Genomic DNA, 12352 nt, shown 5'->3' on the forward strand with positions numbered 1-12352 from the left:
CTCTCCTACCCCTCAGGCCCTCTTCAGCATGGCTCCCACTGCCTTCCCGATGCTTCTCCAAGGCACCCACCACTTCCTCAACAGTCCGGCCACGTGCCTGGAGATCCCCCGACAGACCCCACTCAAGCCTCCTGCCACCATTGCATCTGCTGTATCCTCGGTCTGGAATGGCCTCCCCTGTAGAAAACTGCCCCTCCAGTGAGGCCCATTTCACAGGCCAACTGGCCTCCAGAGCTTCTCCTGGTGTGTGAAGTGGGCACCAACTCACGGAGCTTCAGAGCCAGAGAAGATCCCAATAGTGACTTTGGGGGGACATGTCTGATTTTTCTTTTTTTAAATTTTTATTGGAGTATAGTTGATTTACAGTGTTGTGTTAGTTTCAGGTGTACAGAAAAGAGAATCAGTTACACGTATACATATATTCACTCTGTTTTTAGATTCTTCCCATATAGGCCATTACACGGTGTCGAGCAGAACATGTCTGATTTTAACCTGCCCGAAGGTCCGAGAATCACCGCCCCCCCTGATTTCCCATCCAGCCTGGCCTGTGCCCCTCTCGGGAGCCCTGTGGTTCGAATGGCCTGCGATTATTCCTTCCACTGACTGCAACGCCCTTCGAGTCCAGGGCATGTATATTCTTCACGTTCGTGCCCTCAGGCCCATGCCTACCAAAAACATTGATTCACTGAGCATCGCCCGGGGGGAGCTGCCGCCTGCCTGTGTGGGCCTCAGCCTAAGCATGTGCAGCTCAGCCCACACCGGTCACCCCCAACACCAGTCTCCTTCTTTCATTTGCTAGAACCACCCTCCCTCTCCACAGGTTTCTCTGGGTCCCATATCCACTGACTGACCCACTCAACCACTGGACAAAGTAAAGTCTGGTCCCCTGACCTCAACTCAGGACAACCCAAGCTCCAGAGGGCTGCCCCAGCTCCAGAGCTCCCTGGGGGATCAGCTGAGGCCCTGGCTGCAGCTGCGTCCTGGTCCAACACCTCCTTCCCCACCGGGCAGGGCCCAGTGGGTGGTCCCCACCAACCTCCCACATGAGACCTCTGTCTCAGAGCCTACTTTCTGATGACCACCCCCCGCAGTCGGTCTCTTCCTTCATCCTCTTTTCTGGATGGTAACGGGATGGCTGGAGACTAAGCTGCCATCTTAGAGAGCAGAGTACACGGGGTACACGCGTGGTGGGCCGGAGGGGGCCTGGATCCCTGAGTGCTTTGCAGGGCGGGACAGGGGGCTGCGGTCAGCCCAGCCGTGCCCACCTGCCTCCAGGTCATCACGTGAGAAGCTCCTGTACTACTGCTTGGGGTTCTTCTAACACACACTCCTCCCAGCTGAAGCAGTGTCTTGTTTGGCGTTCACAGTCACGCCAGTAAGTAACCTTGTCTTCGTTTTAAAGAGGTGGAATCCCAGGCTCAGAGAAAGTAAGTCACGTGCCAGGGGCTGCACAGTCAGGAAGCAAGACCTGAACTCAGGGTGTCTTCTGACCCGTCGCCTCTCTCCCTGTCGCTGCCACTCCTGTACCTTGCTGGACTGGTTTGCAGCTTGTAGCTAACATTTTGTCAATTGGGGCAACTCCCTTTGCCCCACCTCCCTGGCACTGTTCCTGAGGGTGATGAATCACCCAGCTCAGGGCAAGCTTGACTCACTCGGGCATGAGGGGAGGTCCTCCAGCTGGAACGTCCTCTTCACGCCAGAGCTGATTTCAACATGACGGGAAGAATGGCTCAGAGCAAGGTGTCCTGGCGTTACTCTTCATTCTCCTGGCATCTTGAGGCCCCGTGTTTCTCCGCTGGGCTTGGCGGACTCCCAGGCACCTTAAGGGATTTGACTCAGATGTCCCTTCCTCCAGGAAGCCCTCCTGACTTTCTCCACCCTGTTCCAGAATGTGCATACCCCCAGCAGGGCCCTTCCTCAGCGTCGTTATTGCTCGTCACCGCTCTGCAGAGCCATTCCACCGGGCCTCACAGGGCTACCTCACCTGGCCTTACCCCACCATAGCTCAGAGAGGTCAGGATGTTTGCCCAATGGGACACAACTGGCAAGTGGCAGAGCCCGACCCACACTCAAACAGATTGGAGTCCTAAGGCCACAATCTGACCCCAGTGCTCTCCCCGCGGGCAGCGCAGCCTAGCGGCCAGGGAGGGGAGGAGGGCTGGAGGTTCCCGCTGCGCCTGACCCCGGTGCTGCCACTGTGCCGTGTTGGGCCTCGGGCCGGTGACTCCGAGTGTGACCGCGTTCCAGGCTCGCATGTGTGGGACGAGCCTGGCCTGCCTGCTCGTGCCCGCTTGGCTTCGTGGCCTCTGCGCTCCGCTTTAGCCCGGCCCTGACCCTGAGGGTCAGCCAACAGTGCAGGGTGGGGTGTCTGCACCTGCACGGTCGGGCCACTCAAGCCGCCTGCCCACCTGCTCTCTGCACACGCCCCACCCACCAGCGCCTGCTTCCCACACACCCGAGCACCTGACCGACCTTCCTGCATACTTGCCCCGGGCCAGCTGGTGACTATTCTCATCAAAGGGGCGGCGGGGGGCCTCGGGCCCCTCCGCTGGTTTCCCTGGTAACTAATGAGCCCACCTGAGGGCAATTCCCCTGTAACTGGTAACCTCCCGTCCCGCTGGAGCGAAGGCTGCCACGTCGTCCTGCCCGCCGTCCACCGCACTCGGAGGCCCTCCAGAACCTCGCTTCAGACACGTACGTAAGCTCCGCCACGCGTGAAACCAGTGACGTCTCTGTCACCGACTCCGGGCTCCTTCTTCGGTCTTGAGGCTGGGCAGCGACAGAAGCCAGCCAGGAGACTGAGGAAACGCCCGTGAGCGCCGAGATGGCGGGAATGCGGGACGGGGAATGGAAAACTGCGTGGCTGTCCGCTAGCGCGTGGGACCCGGAGGTTGCGGGTGTAACCCCGGTCGGCTCTCGCTGGTTTGTGGGGCGCTATGGCGGCTGAAGTGGGGCTGCCAGGGTATCTGGAGGCCACTGGTCTCTAACGGTTCCGCTGTTGTATCAGAGACTTTTGTCATTGGTTGAGCCAGCTCTCTAGAAGGAATTGCTATTGTGCCTTTGAGACGTAAATGATCTACTTGAGCTCTCTGGAACTTTGATCTCAGGTGATCTCTAAGAGGAAAGGAGAAAAAAGAGCTTTGAAGTAAACTCTATAGAAATGATGATGTTTGGGGTGTATCTATCTAAAATAGTCTCTCCAGACTTTGGTAACTTGAAACTGAACTAAGTTAAATGAAGAGACTTCATTGACTATCTGCGTCACTTCAAATAGGGTAAAATACTGGAACATTAATTACTGGATGGGTCTAAGTTTACCTACCCTTGCCTGCTTAGGAGAGGAAGACTAAAGTGTAAGTTTTCTAATCAAGAAATGCACAATTACTTGCTTCTTGGTTTTTGCCAGAGATTAAGGTTTTTAAGGATTCAGATTATAATCAGTCATAATTCTTTTTCTTTTTAAAATAAATTTATCTATTTTTGGCTGCGTTGGGTCTTCGTCGCTGCGCGCGGGCTTTCTGTAGTTGTGGCGAGCTGGTGCTACTCTTAGTTGCGGTGCGCGGGCTTCTCATCGCGGTGGCTTCTCGTTGCGGAGCACGGGCTCTGGGCGCGCGGGCTTCAGTAGCTGTGGCTCATTGGCTCTACAGCTCAGGCTCAGTGGTTGTGCCTCGCGGGCTCTAGAGCGCAGGCTCAGTAGTTGTAGCACACGGGCTTAGTTGCTCCGCGGCATGTGGGATCTTCCCGGACCAGGGCTCGGACCCGTGTCCCCTGCATGGCAGGCGGATTCTTAACCACTGCGTCACCAGGGAAGTCCCAGTCATAATTCTTATAGCCAAATGTTTCTTATCAATTACATTGGGATCAGGTGTTTTAACTGTGCCTTTTAAAGTCATTTGTCATTTTTAGACAGTTGTACTCTGTTGCTTTTGCAAAAGTGCTTCATTTTCAAGAAGATTCATAGGAAGGACCTTTTGACAGTAACAGGTTTCTGATAAATTTCAGATTATATTGCCGAACTGGGTAAGAACTTAAAGAATCCTAATGGAAAACCTGATGGCTTCATAAAAAGTTAACAAAAAGATTGGTTACTAAACAAACTGGTGAATATGGTTATAATTTTTATGGGTTTCGTCTGGAATGTTACTGGTTTTTATCTGTGTTTTCCAGATAGAGGGAAGCCCTTCCCCTCAAGTTGGTTATGATTTTTAGCCATTTGGTAAACTGCACCTGTGGGTAGAATTAAAACATTTTTCTTTTCTCTCTGCCTGGTCCCTCCAGAAACTGGGGGCTCTTGGGGTCCGAGCAGCCTTATCAGGGGAATGGGAAAGACTGTCTCCTGGCCTGTACAAGAATGTCAATATCTGGGGGACTGAGAGCTCCACTGAGGCAGAGCCTGATGACGGGCCTTGGGCATGACTTTCCTGGCCTTGAGAAGCCTGTTGGGAATTCAGTCTGAGATTTCCTTCTGAGGAGTTCCACCTCAGCCAGTTTGGAGGAGCCTATACGATCAATTGACCAGACTTGTTTTGCAGACAGATTAGTCTTGATTTGTCTTTGTTTGGTGGAGATGAGGGTAATTTTAGAGAGAAAAATATTGTGTTTCAGTGGATGTTAAATTCTAGTTCTGCTAATTGAGGTCTAGATCTATGAGAGTTATTGTGTTAGCCACACTTTTGCCCTCATGTTCTGGATCGAAAGGAAATTGTCTAGTGAAGTTGTCCCAGAGTATAACTACTCATGAAGTGTGACACTGCTTGCTGTAAGTCTGCTGCTAAAAGCACAGGTGCAGTGCTTGTGTGACAGCTGGGTGTAAGTGATAAAATGTATAGCCTAGAAAGGGTTTCCCTGTTAACATACCTCTGAGCCTGTTCACGAGATCTGATTAGTTTTCCCCCAACGTGAATGACTAAGTGAACGTAAAGGAGGCGTCGCTCCCAGGGACACGATCCGAACCTGGGGTAGGAGCCGGCACTGCAACATCACAGGACAGATATTTGGATCACCAGTGCCTTCTACTGAAAGGTTTGCAATCCAAAGGGGAAAAGATGGGGAAATCTGCACATACTGTGAGAGGAGGAAGTCATTGTGGCTTATACGTGGTTGAACTTAAATGTTACCGACCCGAGCAGCCTGCTTGGTGGCCTTTCAGACATGCATTGTTCCTCTGCTTTCGCCACTGACGACGGGAATGCATTTGAAAGTCAGAGTGGTGTAGCTTGGTTCAGACATCCACGGTAAGACGACGTGGCCCTTGTAAACATGATTTTGGACACGTTCGTGTGTCACTGAAAACTTGAGTTTTCTGCACTGCATGGCAGACCAGGACAGAAGCCACAGGTGGGTGTGGTATCGTCTCTGGTTGCGGCCTCTGCCTGTACTGTGCTTAATGGTCACGCTCTCCCGTGTTGTGCCTGTTCGGTGTCTTACATTGCATCCCTAGCCTGAGGGAGGAAACCTATCTGAGGGCTGAGCAGCAACGCTGGCCTCACCGTGAAATGAGTCTAATTGCCGGGTCCCCAGCGAGATGGCATTGTCGTCCTCCTCTGGGCATCCATGAAAGGTCGACTATGTGGGGATTACTGACCATGGGGGGAAAAGACTCACGATCTTCCGGTCCCGTGTGGCAATACGTCCAAAGGACCCCCGTCGGTAAACGTTACCGTACAGCTGGCCGTGTGGAGAGGAATAGGCTGGCTTCTGGACACACAGGCCCAGCTAGTGGTGTTAACTGTTTTTTGTTTGGAAAGACCTAATGGGCCCACCCCTGATGGCACTCAGCGTAACACGGGGTGACAGATCTGGACTGTGAACGCGGACCCCTGGCTGGACCACCAGAATGTTTCTTTTAAAGCTGGACCTTCCGCTCCGCATGGGGGTGGCTCTGGGTTTGTGAAAACCAGAGGTGGCCTTGCCTTCCTTGTAACTGGACGGGGCACTGCTACAGTTGACTCCCTCTCCATCGACCTGGTAAGCGTTGGCTCCCAGGTTTGCCCACGTCCTGGCCAATGACTGTTCCGAGCATACGAGGTATCTTACCCTTGGTGCTCTCTGGCTGCCGTCTGTGTTGTATCTGTGGTATCTGGTCACAGTGCCCCCTTACATGCGTGACCCCAGGGATATGGCGGAAGAGAAGTGGACCAGGATTGTAAGGGTCGTGCAGGGCATGGAGGGGCGGAGCCACTCAAGGTGGCTCTTGTCTGGCTCTCTGGACGTCCCCTGCCCGGCCAGCGCCTGCTTCACCCACAGCTGCTCACGTGACTGACCTTCCCACGTGCTTACCCCAGACCCCAGCTGATGATTGTTCTTATCAGAGGGGCTGTGAGGGGCGGGCCCCTCCGCTGGTTTCCCTGGTAACTAATGAGCCCACCTGATGACAATTCGCCTCTAAGTGGTAACCTCCCCTCCCCCCCCACCCCGCCCCCGGCCTCCCGGCTGGGAGCAAAGGCTGCCACCTTGTCCTGCCTGCTGTCAGTCGCTCCAGAAGCATTAGCTCGCCCCATCCGTGAAACCACTGATGTCTCTGTTGCTGCCTCCAGGCTCTTTCTCTGGTCTTGAAGCCGGGCGAGCACAGGGCTTGCAGCCCGACAGGGCCTGCCTTCACACCTGCCACCCTCCCCTGGCATCCTCGCCCCCTGCTGACAGCCACCCCTCACCCCAGCTGATAGAGCTCAGCTCTGCCCACAGAGCTACATGTGTCCGAGGGATATGAGCGTTTATTCTTCCTAGCACCTAAAGATACAATTTTTCATGGTCACGCACACCTATGTTACGCGTTCACGGTAGAAAAGTCCTAAATCAGAGAAGCAAGAAAAGAGATTGTGGGTAATCCGTCACTCAGAGATAAGTATTTTCAATACGTGTGTCCTTCATTGCCGCCTTCGATGTGGCTTTGAAAACACGCTTCACCACATTCGTTATCCTTAGACTTTACGTATATTATCTCATTTTATCCTTACACAGTTCTGTCAGGTTTGCATTGTCATAATCCCCATTTTATTGAACTGACTTGAAGTAACTAGCTGGAAGTCACGAAGGTCGTAAGTGATGCAACAGTGATGTAAACTCAGCTCGCCTGACGGCAGAACCTGCGTACTTGCCCACAGAGACATCCCCGCCCACCCTTCTCTCTGGTCTTCTCTCTCTCTGTGTGTCTCACACACAACCATGCACACTGACAAAGAGATGAAGTTGAACACAGCTTTGAAATGTTTTTCATGTAACAGTAGAGCAGGAATGTATTTCTCTTTCACTAAATAGAATCCCCCTGCATTTTTGGCCCCGGCCTGTTCAGTCAGTTTGTTAGTATTGACTGTCTAGATAAACATCACGGCATTGAACATCTTAGAGTTAAGTCTCTTTGCACACATCCTTAATTATTTCCTTTCTATAAATCCCTAACAGCGAGGAATTTAAGTCACTGTTTATTCATACTTGCAATTTTGGTAGTTATTGCTAAATCGCCTTCCAGAAGAGCTGAATAAATGACACTTCCAAGAGCTGTATCTGAGCTGCATCAACGAGGTTTTGAAAAGTCTTTCTTAACTAGGGTTCTGGTGTCTTGGAGGCTGTTTTGGCCATTAGGACCCCGACCATGTTCCAAGGAGGAATATTCCAATTACCTAGGAAGTCAGGCCAGCTCTCTGTGACATCTGGAAGGAAGGAAGGAAGGAGAGAGGGGAAGAGGGACGAGGAAGCTGCATCCTGTACAGACTTCTTGAGAAAGGCTGTTCCCTGGGATAAGGCTATTTTGTCTTCCACCTTATTCCTGCACCAGGCTAGTCTTTATGAGGAAGGGAGAGAGCTTACCCTCACTGTTGGGAGGGGGTTACATCCCAGAGCACCACAAAATCTGTCCTTAGGCTTTAGAGATGACCCTGAGGAGAAGCACTGAAATGACTGGACGTGAACTCAGGAGCCGTCCCCACTTAGAGCAGGGCAGGCGAAGGGGATTGAGCAGAATGTCCCCCGCATTTGGCCATGACCTGGTAGCGCTGCAGGTCCCGGGGGTCCACAGCCAGCTACGCCCCCCTGGGCCTTCCATACGTGGTCCCCCAGAAGCTTCCTGACAACCTGGGCTCCAAAGAAAGGGGCTTTCCAGAGGTCCAGCAGCTCACTGGAATAAGCAGGTGCAAGACAGGCTGGTGCAGTGCAAAGACCCCAGGTTCGGGGCTGGGACAGACCTGGGGTGAAATGCCATCTCCGTTCCTTGCCAGCCCAGGGGCTCCTGGTGAGTTGTCTCACCTCTCAGCTTCCCTGCGGGGAGCACAGCTCCCACTTTGCAGGGCTGTGAAGACAACAGATAACTGACCTCCCGGTGCCTGGTGCACAGACCACAGATGCCCATACGTGGGACCTGTGCTCACCGTTACCTGAAATCAAGAAGCGAATGAATGCGATCCCAAGGCAGAGCTCCCCCTCCCGCTCCCGTTGCAGCAGCCCTAAGATCACCTAATAATCTCAGGGACAGCAGCTCTTTACTCCATTTTCTAGTATCTTCCCAGCAAGCTCCCTGAGCCCCTGTTTTACAGATGAGAAAATAGAAGGTCTGAGAGTTCGAAACAGGGATTGGCTGAAAGCCCACACTCCTTCTGGGGAGACCACCCAAAAAAACCCATGTGAAAAAATGGAAATTCACTCTCCAGTGATTTTGGCAGTGAGGGCTGCAGCCCACGATGGGAGAGCGGCCGCTGCGGGGAGCCCCCCCAGACGTGCTCGGGGGCAGCCTCAGCCCTGCTGCGAGAACCCACCAGCTGCAGAGTCTCCCCCAAGAAAAGCACTACTGGAGGAGGCGTTTCCTCCAGGCAGTCTCACGTTGGGCGAAACTATGAAATGGTTATTAAGGTCTGAGATTTCATAAATTTTTTTTCCAATTATGAAGGAAGTTCTGAAAAGCGATGTCTGCTTTCCATAATTGGCAAGTGTTCCCCAGATGGCCATTCAGCCACCTTGAACATCAATATTTTCACGACCCTTGACCCCTCCCGCGCTGACGAGTGTCTCCTGCAGGTTGGTCCCAGGATGAAAACAATAAAAGCAAATATATAACAGCAAAGGCCCGAGGTTAATGCCTTTAACAAGATAATGTTACTTAAGGGAACTGTAACGCAAATCATTCCAAAATTCCGTGTATTCGCTGCAGCTCCAACTGTATTTTGAAACCACAGGTATGTGCTGCTGGTGCATCTGGCCGTGCACGGGCTCCGTTTGTGTGTTACTTATTTTGATCAAGTGTCAGACTGTTCGTCTAATACCCTAATCATTGAAAACCCCTAAAAGATACAAAAGGTGGTTTGGTGTGACTGTGGACGTTCTTGCGCCTCAAGCCTTGCGTTTCCTGGGCTAATGGCTGGCCAACCACAGAGCGAGACTGATGCTCCCTCGGAGACACTTTGCCGTGTGCCAGTGAGAGTGGCAACTTAAAAACAGCTCAGCAAACAGGTGTTTTGAGCAGCTGATACCAGCCATCTGGCCCTTTGGAAATGTTCAGGTTCAATCTAGATTTGGGCATCAGGTAAACAGGCTCACGCCCTGGTAGGTAGATTCAACTCGTCCTTGATGTGATATTCCTCGCCGTCGTACATCCTTTGCTCAAGCCATGGTCCTGCGAGAATAATCTCGGTGGCTGAACACAAGGGTCTGGGAGCCAAGAGCATCACCTGAGGTTTCCCTTGTGTCTGTGCCATCGTCCAAGATGGACCGCTTCCTGGTGCTGGGCGGGGCAGATTCAAACCATGACGACGTGATGCGTGCTCGCCAGGATGGCTAGAACTAAAAGCACGGACGTGCGGAGCAAGCGCTGGCCGAGTGGGGAGGGGAGGGCTGTTCCCGTGCGTGGGAATGGCACCCGGGCTGGGAAAGGCGAAGGCAGCCCCAGACTGGGCACGGGTGTTCCCAGAGGGGCTTTACCGGAGCTGAGACCTGGAGGTGTTGGCCAGACACAAGAGGGGAAGGAATGTTCCAGGGTGGGGGCCGCGTCACCAAGGCCTGGGGCAGAGATCTCGCCTCCATCCTCGCCGCCCAGGGAGCTTTCAGAAACCCAGCCCCCATGACGTCGCCATCCTTTTCAAAAGCCCTCCAGGACCCACGGTTGGCGTCCCGGCCCAACACTCACCCCCAGTCCTGCCTTCCGTGCCTACTCTGCTCTCGAGGCTGCAAAGACCAGTTCCCTCTCCTTGCCTCCGTCGTAGCTGCGAGGGCAGGAGAAGGTGGTGGGGTGAGAAGCAGAGGGAAGGGGGCCCCCGAGCTGGGTGGGGACGCAGAGGTGTGGGATATCCACAGCGTCTTCTACAACCTGCCGGTGCCGTGCTGTATCATCCTCTTGGTCAATCCAGACCCAGAAAAGAGAGTGGGAGTCCAGCCCCAAATGGGCTGTGTGTGGACTTTAGGGTCACAGGTGATTTCAGGTTCTTCTTTGGACTCTGAGGAACTCCCCCAAATATACACACGTTGCTTCTGTAATCAGAACATGTTTTTAAAACTGAAGTGTCGTTAATTTACAACGTGCTAATTTCTGCTGTACAGCAAAGGGACTCAGTTATACACATATATACATTCTTTTTTTATATTTTCCATTATGGTTTATCCCAGCAGATTGGATATAGTTCCCCATGCTCTATAGTAGGACCGTGTTGTTTATCCATTCTAAATGTAATAGTTTGCATGTACTAACCCCAAACTCCCAGTCCATCCTTCTCCCTCCCTCCCTCCCCCTTGGCAACCACAAGTCTGATGTCTCTGTCTGTGAGTCTGTTTCTGTTTTGTAGATTGGTTCATTTGTGCTATATTTTAGATTCCACATATAAGTGGTATCATATGATATCTGTCTTTCTCTTTCTGACTTACTTCACTTAGTATGATAATCTCTAGTTGCATCCATGTTGCTGCAAATGGCATTATTTCGTTCTTTTTTATGGCTGAGTAGTATTCCATTGTATGTATGTACCACACCTTCTTTATCCATTCATCTGTCGATGTACATTTAGGTTGCTTCCATGTCTTGGGTATTGTGACTAGTGCTGCTATGAACATAGAGGTGCATGTATCTTTTTGAATTACAGTTCTGTCCAGGTATATGCCCAGGAGTGGGATTGCTGGATCGTATGGTAGTCGTATTTTTAATTTTCTGAGAAACCTCTATACTGTTCTCCACAGTGGCTGCACCAACTTACATTCCCACCAACAGTGCAGGAGGGTTCCCTTTTCTCCACACCCTCTCCAGCATTTGTTATTTGTAGACTTTTTAATGATGGCCGTTCTGACGGGTGTGAGGTGGTGCCTCATTGTAGTTTTGATTTGCATTTCTCTAATAATTAGCGACATCGAGCATCTCTTCATGTGCCTACTGGCTACCTGTGTGTCTTCTTTGGAGAAATGTGTATTAAGGTCTGCCGCCTATTTTTCGATTGGGTTTTGTTGTTGTTGTTGAGCTGTATGAGCTGTTTGTATATTTTGGAGATTAAGCCCTTGTTGGCTGCATCATTTGCAGAGATTTTCTCCCATTCCATAGGTTGTCTTTTCGTGTTTTTTTTTTTTTATGGTTTCCCTTGCTGTGCAAAAGCTTGAAAGTTTGATTAGGTCCCATTTGTTTATTTTTGTTTTTATTTCTCTTGCCTCGGGAGACTGAGCTAAGAAAACATTGGTACGATTTATCAGGACATTATTTTTTAAGAGCAGGAGAGAGAGGGCTATCCTGTGGTGCCCATGAGCCCGACTTCACTTTCTGGAACCTTCAGGGAAAGTCTCCGGCTTGCCCTGTTTAGCGCCCAGTAAGCAGCTGGTTCCCACACTCGGTTTTCCCATCTTGAAGATGACACGGTCTTGATTTCGGAGATCCAGTCTGCCTTCTAAACTCCTTTTCAGACACTTAGTTCTCAACAAGTCTCGACGTTAAAAACAATTTTTTTAAGGCACCGGAGATTTCAGAATAACCAAGTATTACCATTCTGAACGTGTAAACTACCTTCCAAAACCCGAGGCAGTTCTCCCCCACCGCCCGCCCTCCGAGGCCTGCCAGACCTTCTCCTCCCACAGGCCGAGTATTTTTAGAGCATTTGCAACCACTTTTCATTGAATCTCAGTTTTTTCCCTCCCCCTTCACCCACCAAGTACCTGAGGTGTAGAAATGAATTTATAACAGGAAGCCTTTGATTCTCGAGCCTTTATGTTTTTGAAGTCTTCCAAAGCGGGGCTGTGGAACCACAGGCTTGGTTTAAAGGAATGTCACCGTCTCCACGCGGGGGCTGTCACCGGGCTTTCCTTAAGGTGGGAGGGGCACGTCCCTGTGCCGAGGGCGAGGAAGCGCCCGCCCTGTGGAGGAAGTGGGGCTCTGGGGTGAAGGCATCTCACGGCCTAG

This window comes from Tursiops truncatus, chromosome 19 (assembly GCF_011762595.2).
Source record: "Tursiops truncatus isolate mTurTru1 chromosome 19, mTurTru1.mat.Y, whole genome shotgun sequence".
Classification (NCBI taxonomy): Eukaryota; Metazoa; Chordata; class Mammalia; order Artiodactyla; family Delphinidae; genus Tursiops; species Tursiops truncatus.